We start from the raw sequence: 20,747 nt of genomic DNA, 5'->3' as shown, positions 1-20,747 counted from the left end.
ATTTATTGTTCTTTTGCTAAAATGCTAGATAAGCCCAAGTTCTACCCACCCCTTTGAATTACTCATCACTACAGTTTCTCCTACATGATGTGCACTGTATGTGTTAATAAACTGCTTGTTTTTCTCTTGTTAATCTATATTTTGTCAACTTAACTTGGATTTACAAGGCCTTCATTTACAAGGCCACAGCCACTGACCCTAAGATAGATAGAGGAAAAAAAGAATTTTTCCTCCTTGACATCACTGGCTTCCTTTGGGACTAGGGCAGTCCTTTAAGCTCCTTGGGCCCCACCTTCCCCACTTCCCAAATGACACAACCTGAATGAGATCCACGCAAAGGTCCCTTATAGCTCTATGGGTTCTATTTGCCTGAGAATATAAGGAGAGAATATTTTTATATAATGGTATTATTTGGTGACTTTGTCGCCTTCATTTAGAAGAGCAACAATAGCAGGTACGTCTGTCTTGATCCTCTAACCTTGGGCCAGATATATGACTTTTAGATTTGCTGCATTCCATCCAGGAGAGGTTGGTCTTGTTGCCATGCTTTTGCCCACATCATTCCTTCTCTTTCTGTCAACATTAACTCAACCAACTTATACTGAGGGCCTAATATGTGCCAGGCGCTGAGGAGTCTCTGGACCGCTTGAGTGCTCATCAGTCCATGGGACATCTACCCACAGACGACTGTAATGCAAGGTGGGCAATTTGGTGAGAGAGCTGTGCTTGGTAATGGAGTGGCAGAGACCAAGCCTGGGCTGGGAGTCAGGCAGGGTTTCCTAGAGGAAGGAACACCTGTGCTGTGTCTTGTGGGATAGGTGGGAGTCAGCCAGCTGGAAAGAAGTGGGAGAAGGAAGGCATTCCAGGCGCTGGGAACAGCTTGAGCAAACACACAGAAGCCAGGCACAGCTTGGTGTGGGACGGAATTACAAGTCGTTTGTCATTGGAGCTTAAAATTCAGTGGTGGGAGAGGAAGCTAGAGAGGTGAGCAGGAGTATCCACTCCAGGGCAGTGCTAAAAATTCTTAGGGCATCTGGGTCGTCTTCCTGGTTCATTATTTGGGCTTCCCCTTTTCTTCCTTCCTGGTTTGGTGAAGATGCTAATTCCTGTTTGCAACCTCTTGGATTCTTGCTTCTGTTCTCTGATTGAATCCCACTCCTTCAAGTTACCAGCTGTTACTCACCTGTGGGTTCCTAAATGCTGGAAGGTTCTATAGTGAACCAGCAAATGAGTCCTGAGTTACTGGGAATAGTTCCTTGCCCTCGGATTTGGGGCAGGGAGCACCCATTCTGTCTGGTGTCTTCATTCATCATTGCTTCCTCTGGACCTGTAAATTATTCCAGCAAACTCCAGTGAAATGTTCCAAGTAATTAGTATTTCTGCAAGAATTACCTTTTAAAAGTGTAAGTGCCTCTAAAAGATTAGTTATTGTACAAATGTTTTTGACTGCCTTTTGTAGCCAATTTTCTCCCTCAGCAGGACCCATGTATAATTTTAGATAAAAGCAGAAAGGAAATTATAATTTCTTAATCATAAGTCTAGTTTAGCAGTGGATCTACTTCAGAGAATCCTAACCTACCTGCCAAGAGCAAAGACACTGGATTCAGGCAGGATTTGGGCAGGATACTCCCAGAATTCTGCCAGGGGACCCTCTCAGGCCTGAGACATGTTCCACTGCTTGGAAAGTAGAGCTGTGAACAGACCCGCTAATGTCGAAAGTGTACAGAGAGATGGGGCACAACTAGCATAACTGAGACAGTTGCAGTTATTAGTCCGTGATCATTCTATTATCTGTGGCAACTTATCTCCCTTTGGGGTTTCCTCTCATCTATGCCTCACTATGTTGAGAAATCACAGCACCATCAGTACTCACAGAAACAGGTTGGTGGTTTCCCATGATCCCTTTGGTGGTTTCCCATGACCAACCAAGGGAAGGACCCAACAACCATTCTCAATGCCCCTAGATTGGCTTTCCGTTTTCTTGTTATGTTGTTGTTATTATTTCCTTTGCCCAGGGGAAAGGAAAAGGACATACTGAATTTTGTCCTCCCCTCAAATTCATATGTTGAAGCCCTAACGCCAGTGTGACTATATTTGTACAAGGAGCCTTTATGGGGCAATTAAGGTGCTATGAGGTCATAAGGGTGAGCCTTAATCTAATAGGGCTGTTGTCCTTATAAGAGGAAGAGACACCAGAGTGTTTTCTCTCTACCATGTTAGGACACAGCAAGAAGGAGGCCAACTGCAAACCAGAAAGAGAGCTCTCACCAGGAACCAAATTAACCAGTTCCTTGATCTGGAAATACCCAGTCTCCAAAACTGTGAGAAAATTAATTTGTGTTGTTTAGCCACCCAGCCTATGGTATTTTGTCATGGCAGCCTGAGTAAACTAATACCGGGCCATTCATTCATTCATTCTCTATTTATTGAGCATCTTTCATGAGGCAGTACGAGGTCTAGCCTTGCAGTCAACAGATCTGGGTGTAGTTCTGTGGGGAAGGAAAAACTTTTTCTCTACCCTCCTAGGTTCTGTGGCTGGAGCCCTAAAAACCAAACTCACAAAGTACACTTTAACAAGAGAAAAACAGAGTTTATTAATGCACGCAGTATGCATGCATTACTGGAAATGCAATTACTGGAAAACTCAGTCATGAGTAACTCAAAGGGGTGGTTAGAATTACTTGGGGGGTCCGGCCCGGTGGCTCAGAAGGTTGGAGCTCCATGCTCCTAACTCCGAAGGCTACCAGTTCGATTCCCACATGGACCAGTGGGCTCTCAACCACAAGGTTGCCAGTTCGATTCCTCGAGTCCTGCAAGGGATGGCGGGTAGTGCCCCCTGCAACTAGCAACAGCAACTGGACCTGGAGATGAGCTGCGCCCTCCACAACTAAGACTGAAAGGACAACAACTTGACTTGGAAGAAAGTCCTAGAAGTACACACTGTTCCCCAATAAAATAAAATAAAATAATCTCACTTTCATAAAAAAAAAAAAGAACTACTTGGGGTTTATATAGCATCTTAAAGAACAATACATTTGCAGAGAAGTGAAAAGACACAAAGGGTAGGTTTTTAGAGGTGGCAAACTGTGGGAAGGTAAATATGTGGGAGGAAACTCATGGAAGATGAGGGTTATTTTAGTAAGATTTCTTATGTAGATTACTCTTGATGTTGTCTCTGGGCTGATAAGAGTCTAGAATTATCTCTGGTGATTAAGTCTTAAGAGTTGTCTAGTATGGAAGAGGAAGACACTTCTACAAATGGAAATTAATCCTGCTTTTAGCCCTGATAGGAGGGCAGAGAGCTTCCCCACGCCCTCGCACTCCCCACCCCTCGCTTCTACTGTTTCTTAAAGTGCCTTCAACTCAAAATAATCCTTATTCCAAAGTGACATATTTCGGGGTGGCACATTCTGGTCTCCTTCATTCCTGACTCCCACCAGCTAAGTGACCTTCACCAGTTTGCCTGGCCTATCTATGTTCCAGTGAGGCTTATAAAATGGGTTCAGTTAGAGTATTTTCTTCATAGAGCTGCGCAGAGGATTCAGTGAAATATTGCATGTAGACTCTTAGAACAGAGCCTAACATAGTCTGTTATTTTGAGGGGAAGGGTGGTAAAGAAGTTAAAAACATGGACTTTGGAGGCACATTGCCCGGGATTGAATCTCAGCTCTGTCACCATGTAACCTTGGTCAGATTACTTAACCTCTTGGGGCCTCAGTTTTATTCATCTGTAAAACAGGAAATATCGTTCGTAGTGTGTTATTTTTAAAAAATGAATATATGTAAAGTACTTCAAATAGGACAAAGTGCAAAGGACGTATTATGTAAGTTTTAGCTGGTCCCATCATCCTGGGCTCAGGGTAGGGGAGGTAAGCTGGCAGCAGTGGCATGTTGACATACCCTGTCTGGCTGAGGTCAGTGGAATGGACAGCGCCCCCTGCTGTGAGTCAGGATCCTTATGTGAGCATTCCCAGCTGCCATCCAGGGAGAGACCTTGGAGCAGCTCCTTCATCTCCCGGTTTCATTTTCCCTTTTGTGAAATGTGGAGGCTGGATAAGAGGGTCTCAGAGATGGGGCTTTCGTATTCAACGGCTGGGACAGTAGCAGAGGCAGGGGCTAAAAGGACAAAGCAGAAATCCAAGATGACCTTTTGGAGTTGACCAGTAAGCAGAATACTGTTGGCGTGGTGACAGCTACACGTTCACACTGCTGGGGAAGGTTGGGTGCTCAAGTGATGGGCTTAATTTCTGCACTGGATTGGAAGAGATGAGAAGCTCTAACCTCTCCTAGCACCTCCACACCCAAACGCCTTGCCACCATGTAGCAGCGTGGCACAGATGACTCCCTTTCCTTCTTTTAACAATATACGTAGTTTACTGCAGAAGTGTAAAATATTCATGCTGAGAAAGGCCTGGAAAGCTTCAGTAAATGTTTCCCAGGGGGTTATTTGTGCCAGGGGCTTGAATTCAGGGAGAAAATGAACTGCCTCCTCCTCTGGGAAACGATGCTGGGAGAAGCAGGGCACAACTCTCAGGAGGACACACTGATGCCCCAGAGAACTCTGATCAGTGGTTCCCTGAAGAAAAGACTTATAAAAAGGCTGACTGAGGGCCGCAGGGAGGGGCTGTGGCCCCTAGTAGATGCATCTCCTGAGACCATATTTTATTGTGACCTGGAAGATCCAGGAGATAAGTGAGAGGTGGCTGCCTCTATAGGGTTTAACCTGTCAGCTGAAACAGAAGCAGGCAAATATTAAGCAATAAATTAAATTAAATTAAATTTAGGGAGACCTTTCTTTGCTGGTGGCCCCCCTGGAGAAGGGTCTTGGGCCAGGCCTTTGGAGGAGCAACCCCACAGAATAAAATTTAATTTATTACTTTTACAACATGCCAAAGACAGAGCCAGTTGCTGGATATACAACCAAAAATAAAGTCCAGCCCAGCCCCTGTCCTACCCAGTTAGATTGAAAATATAGTCCCAGACAGACAATTAAAATACAACTTAGCCCAGTGGTGAAAGATAAAACTAAACTAAATGTCCAGCAAGAGAGGACAGAAGTAATAACCCTTGGTGCATCCACACAAGTAGCTATTGAAAAGGATGAGGCACCGCTGCATGTACTGATCTGCAAAGATGTAAAAGGCACGTGACGTGGAAAATGCAATGGATGCAATGATTTGTAGAGTAAGGTCCCATTGTGTAAACATAAAGAAGAATATATGTATGGTGTGGTGTGTGTGCACACGCACATACTTGCTTAGGCATAGAATATTTCTTGGAAAAATTGCAAGAAAATGAAAATGGTTATTGCTGGAATGGCACCCGGCTGACTAGGGAAGAAAATTATAACTTCTCACTTGTACCTTCTTTCATTGCATAAATGTTTTAATCATCAACATATTATCTTCATCTATTCAAGCTGCTATAATAGAATATCATAGACCAGGTGGCTTATAAACAACAGAAGTTTATTTCTCAGTGTTCTGGAGTCTGGGAAGTCCAAGATCAAGGTGCCAGCAGATTCAATGTCTAGTGATAACCTGCTTCCTGGTTCATAGATGACTGTCTTCCTGTTGTGTCCTCACATGGGGGAAGGGACAAGAGAGCTCTCTGAGCATTTTATAAGGGCACTAATATCATTCATGAGGCTCCACCCTCAGGACCTAATCATCTCCCAAAGGTCTCACTACCTAATATCATCACCTTGGGGGTTAGGGTTTCAACCTATAATTTGGGGGGACACAAATATTCAGTACATAATACATATATTACTTTAATAATTTTAAAATAGGTTAAAAGATTTAAAATTGAGGGCAGCCAGTTAGCTCAGTTTATTTTGCATGATTCTCTCAACAAGGTTGCCGGTTGGATCCCCACAGGGGCCACTGTGAGCTGCGCCTGCCACAACTGCATTGAAACAACTGCTTGACTTGGAGCTGATGGGTCCTGGAAAAGCACACTCAAAATAAATAAAAGTTAAAAGAAAAGATTAAAATAATGTGATAAATACAATATCAGAAATGTACACAGAACACGTTTAAGGGGTATAGAAGTGGGAGGTAGAGGAAGTGGAGGCTGTGAAATAATTTTTCCATGAAATTGAAGGGGTTGGGTAAGAGTTTAAGGTGAGGAAGTTTGTATTATTTTCCCCTATGGTATTGAAGAGGTTGGACAGGCAATGATGTTTGGAGAAGTCAGTACTGAGAGAGTGTGTGCGTGTGTGTGTGTGTGTGTGTGTGTGTGTGTGTGTGTCTTTATCAGGTAGAAGTTGTTGAAGATCCAAAAACACAACTGAGCCAGGGAAGCATTTATTTGTAGGAGCATCAGAATACAGGTTAAAGTCCGGACCAGGAATGTGAGGGCTTTCTATTTTAACCCTTATAGCAACCCTTAGAGATAGGTCGTATCATCTTTGTTCATCAAATGACATCATTATGTAAACGAAAAGGCAAGCCATAGACTAGGATATGTTCTACTCCATATTTGTAACATATTTTGACAAAGAATTTGTATCCAGATTATATGAAGAATTTGTACATCAATTTAAAATAATAATAATAAATACTAAAAAGACTTAGACATTTCAAAAAGATGTACAGATGGCCAATAAACATTGTTATACAGCATCATTAGTCCTCAGAGAAACGAACATTAAAACCACAAAGACATATACCATTTCACACCCACTAGAATGATTAAAATTTAGACTGAAAATAACAAGTGTTACCAAAGATGTAGAGCAACTAGAATTCTCACAACTGCTCATGGGAAGGTAAAATGACATAACCACTTTGGAAAAATTTGGCAATTTCTTACAAAGTCAAAGATATACCTCGTCTATGATCCAGCAATTCCACTCCTAGGCATTTACCCAAGATACATGAAACTATTCATTCATAAAAAGATTTGTAGTCAAAAGAGCCCAAACCTGGAAACAACCAGCTGTCTTTCAACAGGTAAATGGATAAACAGATTGTGGTATATCCGTACAATGGAACACTATTCAAAATTAAAAAGGAACAAAATGTTAATAATATATGCAACAACATGGACACATCTCAGAAGCATTATGTTGCATGAAAGAAGCTGGAAACAAAAGAACATATTGTATGATTCCATTTCTATGAAATTCTAGAAGAGAAAAAACTAACCCAGATGATTGCAATCAGATCAGTGGTTGCCTGGAGGGGGTAATATAGATTGACCACAAAGATGCAGGGAGTAACTTTTGTCAGAATTTAACGAGTGTATACTTTAAATGTGCATGTTATTGTTCATAAATTATGCCTGAATAAATTAGATTTTATAGAAAGATTTATTGCACGTTTATTGAGATGCCAGGTTTAAACTGAGGAAAGAATGAACAAAAAGGAAGTGGTTGAAAATATACAAGAAAAGAAAGAACAGACAGGATCCCCACAGAAATACGAAGGAGGGAGACCCAGAGCTCAGATGGAGGAGTTAGTCATGTCCAACGCAGTGGACACTGAGACACGAGAAGGAGGGCAATGGAAGAGAGAGCTTTTGAGAAACAAGTGGAAGGATTGTCAGGCCATGCCAGGGACCCAGCTGAGCCTGGCCACCTCCGATCTGTGATCTCCCCAAGGTGGGCATTTCCCCAGCATTGCTCTGTAACCTGGAGGAAGGGGCAGGGAGAGCGTATAAAGTTTGGGGTCTCTAGAGTAAGTACCGCAGAAGGAAGACATTGTCAGAGTTGAAGGCATTCACAAGTAGTTGAAATGATACACGGGCTCAGCTGGGAGGGGAAGGGAGTGAAGCCAGGAGGGGAGCAGATAGAGGAAATGGAAGGCTGGAGGTGTAGGTGGCACAGGTGAGGGAGCTGGAGGGCGGGAGGTTGTATCCGGCTGGATTTGGAGCTAAAAGTGTCTGATCTGCAACTCTTTTGCTTACAGACAAAGCATGTAAGATTTCTTTGGCACTCTTCATTTCCGTGAAATCCACACATTTCTTGAAAGCCTATTGTATAGTAATCCAACCTGTCTTGCAAAGGGAAGTGTGTGTAGGTTGTCTCCACCTAGCAGAAGATAATTCTCACGAGGCTGGATTCATACAGCTATCTGCCCACCTCAGCAGCAAACTTCACACTGCGTTTTTAAATGGAGAACATAAATATCTATTCAAAATTCAAGTTCTCATATCCTTTCACCAGCAATTTCATTTCTAAGAAGTTTTTTCTTACTAGTGTGTTTGCACATGTATGCAAAAACTTCCATACAAGGGTATTCATGTTACTGCCCCTTGTAATGGCAGCCACAAGAGGAATAACATTGCCGGGAGGATGGTTAAACAAATAATGGTCTCTCCATGCAGTGAATTACCATTGCATCCATAACAAGAATAGGAAAAATTCTTTAGGCATTGATATGTACCGATTTCAAATATGAATCATTAAAAGTGAAAATGAAAATAAGGTACAGATCAGTGTGTATGGCATTTTATCTGTGTGAAAGTAAAGACACATATACACACAGAAATTGGAAATTAGCCACTCCTGAGATAGGACTGCAGCATGGAGATGGGAATATGACTTACTTTTCCCTGTATAACCTTATGTACCCTTTTTATTTTTATGATTTTATGTCATTTTAGCCTTAATTTTTTGAGAGAGAAAGAGAGAGGGAATATCACTTGTTAGTGTCTGGTGGACAAGAGAAAACGTCAACCTAGGGAATGAAGCTCTAATGGTGGAATTTTAGGACTTGACCCCCGAGGATCCCTCAGTAGTCACTGCTGACCTTTTAAGTGCCTCCCGGAACTGAGGGAAGACATGTCTCCATTTCTCAATGACTGGGCTTCAGCGGGGTGACCTCTGGAAATGGGGTCCACAATTTATCTCTGTACACACGCCTAACCTATCTATTATTACTCAGTTACCTGGCAATGTTACCTACCCAGAACACAGCTAAAAATCACAACATTTTTTAAATGACTGAAGTATCACATAGATGTCACTAAAGCTCATGCATTTCTTTCATCCTCACTCAGAGCCCATTTTCCTTTTGTGGGGACCCACTCAACCCCCCTGAGTTGGTTTGAAGATTGTTTTAAATTGAAGACAATTGAGATAGAACAGATGCAGAAAAAAGGCTTTTTGGAGTTTATCTATCTGACCAACAGGCAGAACTTTTGGAGAGGGAACTGGCTATAAATCCCCTCTCTTGGGGGAGCTTCACTCCCAGGAAGAAGACCAACCACTGTCACCCAATGAGAAACTGCAAAAATGAGCATTGTCACAAACTGTCATACCTTCCATTTGTTTCCCTAAAAGTCAGTTTGTCTTCCCTAAAAAAGACCCATTTGTTCTTCCCATAGAAGGTCCATTTGTTCTCTCCTTTCCCTTTCCCCCATTAAGTTGGTATATAAAACCTCTATTTTTAGATGTTCGGTGAAACTCTTCACTTGAATGCTCCCACATACAGATGAACAAAACTTGTTTTCTTTTCTCCTGTTAATCTACCTACTGTCAGTTTGCAGGCTCCTGACCACTAGACTTAAGTCAGCAGAGAAATTTTTTTTCTCCCAACACCTTCGTTGTCGAGTTTTAACCGAGCTTGGCTAACAGGTTTTCAAGCCCAGAGTGAAAAAGAGACAGCAAATTACAAGGGGAGGGGATGTCATTTCAGGTAGAAGCCGTCCTTCAGCTCCACTAAGTGACAGAGCACAGCCTAACTGTTGAGGAGGAGAGAAAAACATCTATTTAAAAGAAAATAAAAGCAAAATAACCTAAAAGAAGTCCAGGTCGTGTGCCATTCCACACACCTTTTCAGACGTCATGAGGGCATCTGGAGTCTCCCCAGCCACTGGTGTCTATAACCAAGACTCTTGTTTGAGCACAAAGAGCTACAGTCTCCTCAGGGTTCTCTGATGGAGAAGACAGAGACGAGAGAAGTGCGTTTCGGGAAGCTTTCTATACAAATCTTTTAAAACTGTCTGAGGCTTAAAGGGATAAACTCCGTTGCCTAGAAATCTTGGCTTTTTTAGACTGACTCATTTCCCCAAGGTTTTGCTGTCAGATAAATGGGAGGGGACAGGGAGAAGGTATATTCAGTGTCTAGAAGATTATAAGACCACAGAATTCAACCAAATGGACAAAGGAGCAGCAGCAGAAGCTGCGTCTATGGGGCAGTCCCAGGAGCCCAGGAGGGAAGTCCATCCTGCCTAAGAGGGCAGGGTCCAAGTTCCTGCTCTGCAAAAACCTCGAGGCAAATACAGTCACTTAACTCTCTGTGCCTCTTGTTATCTTCTGTGCAAAGGGAATAACAACCTTGAAGCTCCCACTGTTGCCAAATCATCGTGATGATTTCATTCAACTCAACTCGTTTTAATAAACATTTGCAGTGTGCCCTGCAGGGTGCTAAGTCAGCCTCATGGGGAAGAGAAAAATGATAAAAGACAGTTTTTAACCTGCTCATAATCTGGCAGGACCAAACGAACTAACAGAAGGGAAAAGGCTTTAGAAAGGAAACCCTTCTCTACAAAAGAAAAGTGTCAATACCTTTTCTGGAAGCTTGGCGTTTGTAGTGACATTCTTATCAAAGGAGCAGCAGAGCTTAACGCCACATTCCGCAAATGAAAGCCCAAATCCAGCTTGCAAGTTGTTCTTATAAATAAAGTGTTAGTGGAACACAGCTACGCCCGTTCATACTGTCTGTGGCTGCTTTCACATTCTAATAACAGAAGTGAATAGTTAGTGCAGACAATGGATGGCCCAAAAGGCCAAAAGTATTTTGTTTCTGGCCCTTTCCAGTATGGAAATAAGCAAGGGAGTCAGCCACCATCACTCGTGATTGACAGAGACTCAAAAGTGCTTTTATAGGTGTGCCCTGATTGGAGGCTGTTGGCATGGGGAGGTTGAAGAGGAGCTATTAAAAGTGGGGCAATCTATGGGATTGATTAGGGACCCGTGTTTGGCTTTCTCTGGTTGGTCCTAAGTTGAAAGCAGGGACAAAAATTAGGGAAGCTGTCAGTTATTAATGAAATCTTTGCAGTTTGAAGCCATTGTTGCTGGAGTTATTGTTTGGCTTCCTGAGTTGGTTGCTAGAGATAGTAGCCTAACTTCCTGCAAGCCTGACTTATTGATAACAAGCTGGCTTCCTGGGCTGGTTACTGTAGATAATGGGTTGGTTTCCTGCCTGGATACTGCAGATGGTGGGTCAGAGTTCTACTTTTATGTATGGTCTGGCCATTGTCCATTTGTATATTCAGTCTCTCAACAGAAAAAGTTTGCCTATTTCTGGATTTTAGGTTAAATATTTAAGTGAGTGGATTCTGGATACTTGGGCAAGTTACTTAAGGTCATGATAGTTCTTACCTTATAGGGTTTTAGAAAGATTAAGTCCAATAAAATGCACCCAACGGAGTGCTTGATACATAGTGGGTCTCAGTGAATGTTATTCGCTCTGTTTAATCATCTCACAAAACTCAGAGCTCCTTCAAGGCAGGTCTCTGGTTTTTGTCCCAATAGTACCAGCTCCTACAGAGGGCTTGGCGCATCATAATTGTTCAGTAAATATTTGGTGAGTGAATGAATGAATCATGGGAAACCAAGGCTGGAGGGAATCTTGGCAGCCCATCTCAGAGGGATAATCTCTTTGATTACTTAAAAAAAAGAAAGAAAGAAAGAAAGCCTAGGCTTGGGGCTCCCTATCTCCACCCTGAAATCATGCCAAAGCCCTGTCTTGAAGCTAAGGGAAGCCTACTCCCCACCCACTGCACCCAAGGAGGCCCAGCGAGGGAGCAGTCTCTGACTCTCCATGATACTTTGACTTTACTAAATAATTCAGGTGTTTTCTTAATTACTAAAGGCTTTAAACTGCCTCTCTGTCTTTTTGGGAACCCTCCCACTCCTGCAATTGGTACTGTAGAAATTGGTGTCAATATTTGCAATCTGACTCAGTAATTTTAAAAGCTGACATGACTTTTCAAATTAATATGAAACAGCAGCCGGGCAAGTTGTCTCTTTATCCTGCGTCTTTGCCCTTGATGGAACCTGCCTTGTAGGGAAGTGGAGCCGGGAATCTGGTAGCTGCTGCAGGACCCTCCCCCAACCTCCCCGGTGCCTGAGACCAGCACCCTGTTCGAGAAGATGTCACTCTCCCTTCCAAAACCAAGAGGCAATTGGTCCTGTTGATACTATCCTCTTAAAGCCTCAGGAAATCACTCTCCTCCTCCCCATCCCTTCTGCCTGTGCCATATTTCAGGTGCTCACAACTTTTCCCTTGGGCTAGAGCAATGCCCTTCTTTCTTCAGTCTTCCTCTGTTCCATCCAGCCCCTGATCCAGTGATATGACCCAAGTTACTTTTCAGTTTTGCAACCCTACAAAGATTTCCATCACCTACAAGTTAAAGTCCAAAACCCTTAAAATGGCATCCGTGGTCTCCCACTGAGCTCTTCTGGCTTTCTTCATCCCTTACCACTCCCTGCCTTGCACTGCACTGCCTAGAGCCACTAACTGCATGCAGCTCTTTATATTTTAATTAAAATGAAATAAAATTTAAAAATTAGCTTCTCAGTTGCACTATCCACATTTCAAGAGCTTAATAGCTAGAACTACATAATGGACAGTATAGATAGAACATTTTCATTAACACAGAGTTTTACTGGACAACACTCTAGAAAAACTCAAAGGTTCGTTTTTCTCTGGACACATCATGCTGTTTCTCCCTGCCAGGTCTTTGCTTGTGCCTCTGCCCAAAACACCCTTCCTCCCCGCTTCCCACCTGGGTGATACTTCAAAACTCAGCTCAGCAGTCATCTCCAAGAAGCCTTGTCTCAAGCCTCAGGCTGGGGAATGTGCTGGGCTTCTGGGTTCTGATAGCTCCTCAAGTTAGCTAACCTTCACCTGACCACTTACCATTGGCTAACACGTCTGTCTCTATGGAATTTGTGAGTTCTTCCCAGACAAGGACAGTACCTTCATGGGCCATGTGTCCCAGTGCCTGGCACAAAGCAGGTGCTGTTACTGTTGGCTGAACTCACCTGAACAGAACTTTCAACAGTGCACGACCACAGGGTGGTGTGTAGTTGTGTCAGTGAAGACTCTTGGGTAGAGAGAAACCAGTCAAGAGGAAAGGAGACTTAATGGTTCAGTAATTGGGAAGTTCAGGGGGTGGTCTCTGCTTCCTGCATGACTGAATCCAGGGGCTCAGAGCATATTATCAGGGCCTTGGCCCCTGCCCCATGTCTTTGTTGGTTACCCTCTGTAGACAAGATGACCACCAATCGCCTTAGTTCTAAATATGCCCAATTTTACAACCTCCATGTAGAGAGAAATTCTCTCCCTCAATATCCATCTAATGATCTATAGGAAGATGCTGTTTGGCTTTTCTTGGGTCATGTGCCCTCCCTGAATGAGTCACTGTGGCCTATGGAAAGGAGTGGTTGCTTGGCTACATTACTCTGGCTCCTGTGTCTGTTGCTGGGGTGTGGGTAGAATGGGGTACAAGGCCATCATGATTGACAGCTCCCCAGGTCCCTTGGAAAAGGAACCGGTCACCCAGAGGTACCAGAAGAATAAGTTGGAAGAAATGCTAGGAGGCAGAAGAGTCAGCGGGCCTGGCTGCTCTCTCTGTGAGCTGGAGCCCTGCATGCTTTCTATTGCTCTTTGCACTTAGCCCATGTAGAAGAGAGCCTCAGGGGAGTCCAGACACCCTCAGGTTTCAAGCCTCCATTTGGCAGGCAGCAAAGTGTCTTGTGTTTAGATGGTTTCTGTGCTCTGGAAATACAGTTGGTGGAGCTTCTAAGAACATTGGTCATATTTGAAAGATCCCTTATACAACTCACCATCTTTGGTCAGTCCCCACAAGCTGCTGTGACTTCCCTCTTTCTCCTTCCATTAAAAAAAATAAGGTATAATTTACATATAGTAAAATTCACTTTTTTGTTTTGACTACAGTAATCCACCATAATCAAGTTATAGAGTAGTTCCATTGGCCACAAAAACCCAAGTGTCTGTTTGTAGTCAAACTTTCCCCCACCCAGTCCCTGGCAGCCACTTTCTGTCGCTATAGTTTTTCCTGTTCCCAAATGTCATATAAATGGAAACACAGTATGTAACCTTGAGTCTGGCTTCTTTCACTTAGCATAAGGCAATTGAGATTCACCCATGCTGTTCCACACATCAGTAGTTCATTATTTTTTATGGCTGAATAACATCTCATTGTATGGATGTACCACATTTAATTTATTTATGCTCCCCTTCAGGGGCACTTGGGTTGTTTCCAGTTTTGGGCAATTATGAATAAAGCTGCTATAAACAGATTTTCATTTCTCTTGCATAAATACCTATGAGTGGGTTTTCCAGGTTATAAGGTAAATGTTTAACTTTATACAAAACTGCCAAATGGTTTTCTGAAGAAGCTGTATCGTTTTGCATACGTACTAGCAACCTGTGAGCATTCCAGTTGCTGTGTGTCCTCGCCGGAACTTGGGTTGTTAGGTTTTTAATTTTAGCCCTTCTAATAGGTGTGTAGTGGAGCTCATTGTGGTTTAAATTTGCATTTCCCTAATGACTATGTTGAACATTTTTGCATGTGCTTTTTTGCCATCCATATATCTTCTTTGGGGAAATGTCTGTTCAAATATTTTACCCATTTTTAAAAGTTGGGTTGACTATTTTTTGTGTTACTGAGTTTTGTGAGTTCTTCATATATTCTGGATTTGAGTTGTTTTTATCAGATATATGTTTTGCAAACGTTGTCTCCCAGTTTGGGGTTTGTCTTTTAATTTTTTTAACAATGTCTTTTGAAGGGCAGAAGTTCTTAATTTTGATGGAGTCCAAGTTATTCATTTTTTTATTTTATAGATTATGCTCTTAGTGTCATATCTAAGAAATCTCAGCCTACCCCAAGGTCACAAATGTTTTCTCTAGTTTTTCAGTTTCAAGTTTTACATTTAGATCCATTTTGAGCTTATTGATGTGGGGTATAAAGTATGGATTGAGGTTCTTTGTTTTGCATATGAGTGTCTAATTGTTCCAGCATCATTCCTTGAAAAGCCTATATTTTCTCCATCGAATTATCTTTGCATCTTCATCAAAAATCTATTGACCATACATATGTGGATCTACTCTCGGTTCTGTTCCACTGATCTATATGTCTCTCTTTTCTCCAATACCACCCTGTCTTGACTGGTATAGCTTATGGTACATCTGGAAATCAGGTAGTGTGCATTCTCCAACATGGTTCTTTTTCAAAATTGTTTTGGCTGTTCTAGTTCTTTTGCCTTTCCATGTACATTTTGGAATCAGCCTCCAGGCTCCACTTTTCTCTGAGGAAGCCACAGGCTTGCTGGGCTGCCTGATCAGGACCCACACCATTGATGACGGTTTACCAAGAGGTGGTTCTAGGGCAGGCTGATGGTTAGTGCAAGACTCTGGGACCAGACAGCTCAGACTCAAATCCTAGCTCCAATTCTTACTAGAGTGTGGGAAAGTTACTGGACCTCCCTGTGCCTCAATTTCCTCTTCTGTAAAGTGAAGAAGCTGATACCTATTTCATAGGATTCTTGTGAGGATTGTGATAACACATGGAAAACAGAACAGTGCCTGGCACATAATAAGCCTTTGGTAAGTATTAGCTATTATTTATATTATCTTTACTTATCTCAAGCTTTCCCCTTCTCGCCACACTCCCGCTGACATTCCACAACCGCTGAACGACTGATCTTTCTTTCAAGGACTCTTCTCAGGCTTTTAAGCCTTTTAATAGCCAGCTTATGACATTGCTATGGCCCTTCTGGAAGTTCAATCTGCAGCCATCCTTTGCTCTTTCCCCTTAGCTGTTCCCTCCCATTACAACATTTTGTAGAAAATCAGCTTTGTGAGCCATGCACTTTGGCTGGTAGTGAAAGGCCAGGCTGAGCTCTGCCTCCTGTGTCCATACCACCCAGGCTAAAGGCTAAGCCTTGGTTATGACCCCACCACTGCCGGCAAACAAGGCCTATGCCTACCCCATCGGACTGGTTCCATTCTTCCTCCACCAGCCTGGCATATCCCCAGAGGCAGGAATTGATCTGTCTGGTTCCATCAGGGACTTCTCAAAGGTAGAAACTGCTTCCCCTCCCCCATAAGAGCAGGAGTTTCATGAGGAGGAATGCCAGTGTCCCTGGTCTACCACAGAACCCCCAGAGGGTATTTATACATTTCCCACTGGAATGGGATAGCTGAAGGCTGGGAGGCTACATCTACTCCAATGCTGAATACTTTTTTACTAAATATTTTAATGATTTTTACAATCATAGTTCTAAAATGGATTTATTTTTCATTGCCTTCTTTAAAAGAACTCACTGGGTACCACATAACCTTTCTTTGATAATTCAAAGTCATAATCATGTACACCAATGGCTTCCCTGTGATGCCACGACTGGGGATATTTAAGGCACGCAGGCTGTCGACACCCTGTCCTCAGGTCTCCTGCACCTTCCTATAGATTAAGTGCGTGGACTTCCTCTTCTGTCCACGCTTACCCATTTCAGGGCCCATCCCTTTGGTTCTCTAAGCTGAGATAGGAACCTGAACACTGGCAAAATTCCAATATGAATGGCACTAACAATGAGAAAAAGAAAAGCTGCCCCTGAAAGCCAGGTGCTGGCCTCCACCCCAGAGCTAGACTGTGGAGGTCTGCTGTTGAACAGAAACGCTCTCACAGAACATCGGACAAGACGATTCTGTCAGCCAAGTCAGAGCATGACAACAAACAGGACTGCTCATCCGTAATCATGTCTGAACACGGACCAAAGAAGAACGTGGTCCAAACCACACAAATGAGCAACCATCCTTATTTGTCTAACCCTAGTGACTGCTGCTTCTTTACCAATTACAGCTTTTGCCTCCCTTCATCCTTCCCACCTTCTAGATAAAAAATATTAAGATTTCCAATGATCGAATTGCCTCCACTTTCTGTCATTATCGAACGCAGATCAAAGCCCCACTTCTTTGAACATTCCTTAAAATCACCTACCACAGACGAAATCCTTAATAAGTCCTTAGGCTACAGTTCTGCAAGGTGTGAGATACACTGCCGTACTTCGAAGAGAAGGATCCCAGTAGAATTATGAGAATAACAGCAGGGCCATGGGAAAGGTTTCTGTGTCCCTCAGATCTCAAACCTTTGTAGAAACCTGGTTACGCTTCAAATGAAGGCGCAGAGTCACCTGTGAATCTGTGATACATTTTGGATCAACATAAAATCCAGTTAGGAACAGGATCTCTTCCTCTTGTCCTCCCACCCCGCCCGGGCTCCAGATTATCCTGAGAGAGGGATGTTCTCAGTTGTGTTGCATTAAGGAGAAGAAAAAAATTAACTGCACAAAGAATTGTTGGTTGAACAACGTCTGCCAATAGAAATTGCTTCAATACTGGAGCCTAAAAATAGAGTGAACAAATAGAGCTATTGAGACGTCCATGGGTTTAGTTTCATCAAGTGTTCCCCACTATTTAGAAGACATAAAAATGATCTTTGCAATGAGCAAGTAATGTTTTATTTCTGTAGGGAAAGTATTTCTCATGTAACCTATTTCATTTCCTTCATGAAACAAGAAGCAAATGTCTCACTCTTTTGGAAGGTAGTACCGTATAAAAATGCATTGGAGTGTGAGGCTATTCTATTTATTATAGTCAAAAGTTTGACATTTGGGCTGACATTTTAAATGCAAGAAATGAGGATTGATAGTCCAGACGAAGTGCTTCATTTCAGTCTTCTGTTCCCAGGGACGTTCAGAAAGAATTTAGGGCCCTTTCATCAGAAAGAAGTTTGCATTTCATACTAGTTGGAGGTGGGAACAAATCAGGACTCCACCGCAGGGGGCATTTCCTGTTCTTCCTTCTCTTACTGTCTCAGGAGTTCGGTGAATCAGGAGAAAGCCCCACACTGGAAGCCCGTGATAATTTTCCTTTCTCCTGCAGACTGTATTCCTAGCTTCTATGTCTCTAGTGCTCCATATCTGCCTACGAGCAGGAGGAAATAATTATTTTCTCCTATATGGCAGTGTTCTCTTTTTCATTCCTTATTGAGCTATCATTAGGTCATGGGATTCTCTGGGGAAATCACTTTAATTTCTTTGGGGGTGTCTTACAAGCCCCTGAAGGTGATTCAAGTACATCCGGCCATATTTCACTACTGAATCAGAGAATGAGCTGTTAGGAAAACTCATTTGCTATTTCACTCGAATGTGTCTTACTCCAGCAGCGACCCTCGGCTGCCCGACCTGGCTGACTGTCAAGGCCTCCTCTCACAGCTGCTGCCCTCCTCAGCCTCTGAGCAGCTAGGTCTCCACAGGCTGACTCCTAATTCCTGTTACTGTCTTAACCACTGACAGCCTAAGGCTCTGGAGGACGACAGTGGAGCCAATTAAAGACACAAAAAAACCCTTCAAGAATCAAAGTTATTGTGGTGAGTTGTAGGAGAGGAAAAATATCTTTTACTTTCTGCCTTTCTAGTTTCTCTGCGGGGTCTCTGCAACAAAAGACTAACAGGAGAAAAGCACAGACATTCATTTAGCGTTTAAGTTTTACAAGACAAGGGAGTCTTTATAGGGAAATGAAGACCTGAAGAAGCTGTCGATCCAGAGCATTTTTTTTTCTAGGTTTGATGAAAGGAGGAAAGTTGTGGGGAAATGTTACAGGACAAAGGTATGAGCTAAGAGTAGTAAACTGGGGGGAACTTAGTGTTAACGAAAAAAACGTCCAGCCTAAGAGAAAGCTTATAAGAGTTTATTTGAGTCAAACTGACAATTGCCGGGAAGCAAAGTCTCAAAGGATTGAGAAAATGCTCCAGAAAATGGCAGGTTGGCAACGTATTATATACATTAAATCAAAGGAAGAGGGTTACATGAAATCCACTGGTTGTAGATTAAGGGGGTGGGAGAAAGCAAAGCAAGGAAATCTCTGGGACTGGATAAAAAGCAAAATGGAGAGACACACACTTCTTCTACATTGGTGGATACAGGATAGTTAACATTTTACAGCACATAGGGATAGTATCTGTGGAACAAGATAACAATGAGAGATTTTGCAGTTTCCTGCTCTGGTGTGGGGGCTCTGGAAAGGGATTACTCTCACATTCCAAGGGCATGTTATCTTAGATGCAAAAAGACAACAGATAAGCTCACGTAAGGTAAATACTGACATTTGTCAAGGAAGCTACAGGCCAAGGATGTGACTTCCTGCCATGGCCCACTTTAGTTAGAAATTTTTATGTTCACGCCATCCTATGTGGTTATTTTCAGTCTCCTGAGCTTGTCAGGTTTAACATGTGGCCCCTTTTGCACCCACATTAGTAAGGCCTGTTCTTTTGGGTTCCTTTCAGCCATCCCCCCATGTTTGGACAGAAGAAAGCGCCTTTCCTCTAGGTATAGAGAGGGCACCTCTCCCATGAGGATTTTATGACCTGCTTCAGGGGAAGGTCAAAGAGTCCCTTCTGCAATTTCTGTTTCTCAAATTCCATCAGCTTAAAATATTCAATAAATATGCTAAGGTACCATATTTTGGGGTAGCATGTCCTGAACCCCGTCAGGGTTACAGGCAGTAGAGCTGATACTCTGCAGCAGGGGAGCTGCTCCAGGCATCAGGGTACTCTCTTTCTCTTCTTTTGGTTTGTTTGCTTTCTCTGCTTCCGAACACGCTGAGCTCAGTGTTAACTTTCTGGATACACAAGGCTGCCAAACAAACATTTCTTTTAAACTTGTAGGTTTTCATCAGAGAAATGCAGATAAAAACCACAATGAGATACCACTCTTGGTTGTCTTCAGGACTTTTCCTATTCTCAGTTTCTCCATCTTTGAAATGGAAATAATCAAAGGGTGGGCTAGCCTGCAGGCCTTTTCAGGACCATTAACTGGAGGGGGTGATGCGAGCCAGGATATTTCTGAAAAGTGGAGAAAGACTAATTCTTCTTTGAAGTCTGGGAAATTAACTGTATATTCCTGGAAATAATTATTCATATACTCTGTTTTTCCAGAGCAACATTATAGTCTGTACTTCATTAACCTGACCCAATCAAAGCTCGCAGATCATGAGAGCTCGAAGAGACCTAAAGGACCATTTAGTTTAGTTCAGGGGTTCTCAACTGTGGCTGTTCTTTTTTTTCCTCCACTTCTTCCATCTTCCTGTCCCACCCCACCCCAAGCTGGACTCCAGTTCAACCCATTGTCTCTCAGTCTAGTTGTGTAGGACACAGCCCCCTGGCCCATGCTGGTGTTATAAACCTTGTGCTTCCCCCCCCCCAGGCCGTCGGTTGCCAGTAGTCAGTTGGCAGCTCACGGCAGCTGCCAGCCACTCACGCTGGCTGCCGGCCGCTCATGGCAGCACACAGCAGCCCACTGCAGCACACGGCAGGCCACAGCAGCACACAACAGTGTGGTTGCTCTTATAATCATTTACTGAACTTTTTAAAAAGTTCGGTGCCTGGGCCCCAGACCCAGACCAATTATTTCAGACTGTCTGGAGGTGGGGCCAGAGCTGCCTTTCGTTAAATTCCCCATGTGACTTCAGTGTCTCCCCAGAATCAAGCACCAATGATCTGGTCCAACATGCTCTAAATAAGGATAAGACGACCTGTGGAGGTGATGTGAGTCAAACCAAAGCCTCACAGGATTGGGGTCATAGGGGTGTGGCAGCCAAATGGAGGCCAAGGTCACACAGGGAGGAGGCTGGAGAACCACAGGAAAGCCTCTCACCATCACCCAGTCAATCAACCAGTTTCGAATACCTGCTGTGTGCCAAACTCTG

The sequence above is a fragment of the Rhinolophus hipposideros genome (assembly GCF_964194185.1).
Source record: "Rhinolophus hipposideros genome assembly, chromosome: 12".
Taxonomy (NCBI): Eukaryota; Metazoa; Chordata; class Mammalia; order Chiroptera; family Rhinolophidae; genus Rhinolophus; species Rhinolophus hipposideros.
Note: the sequence above shows the minus strand (reverse complement) of the source record.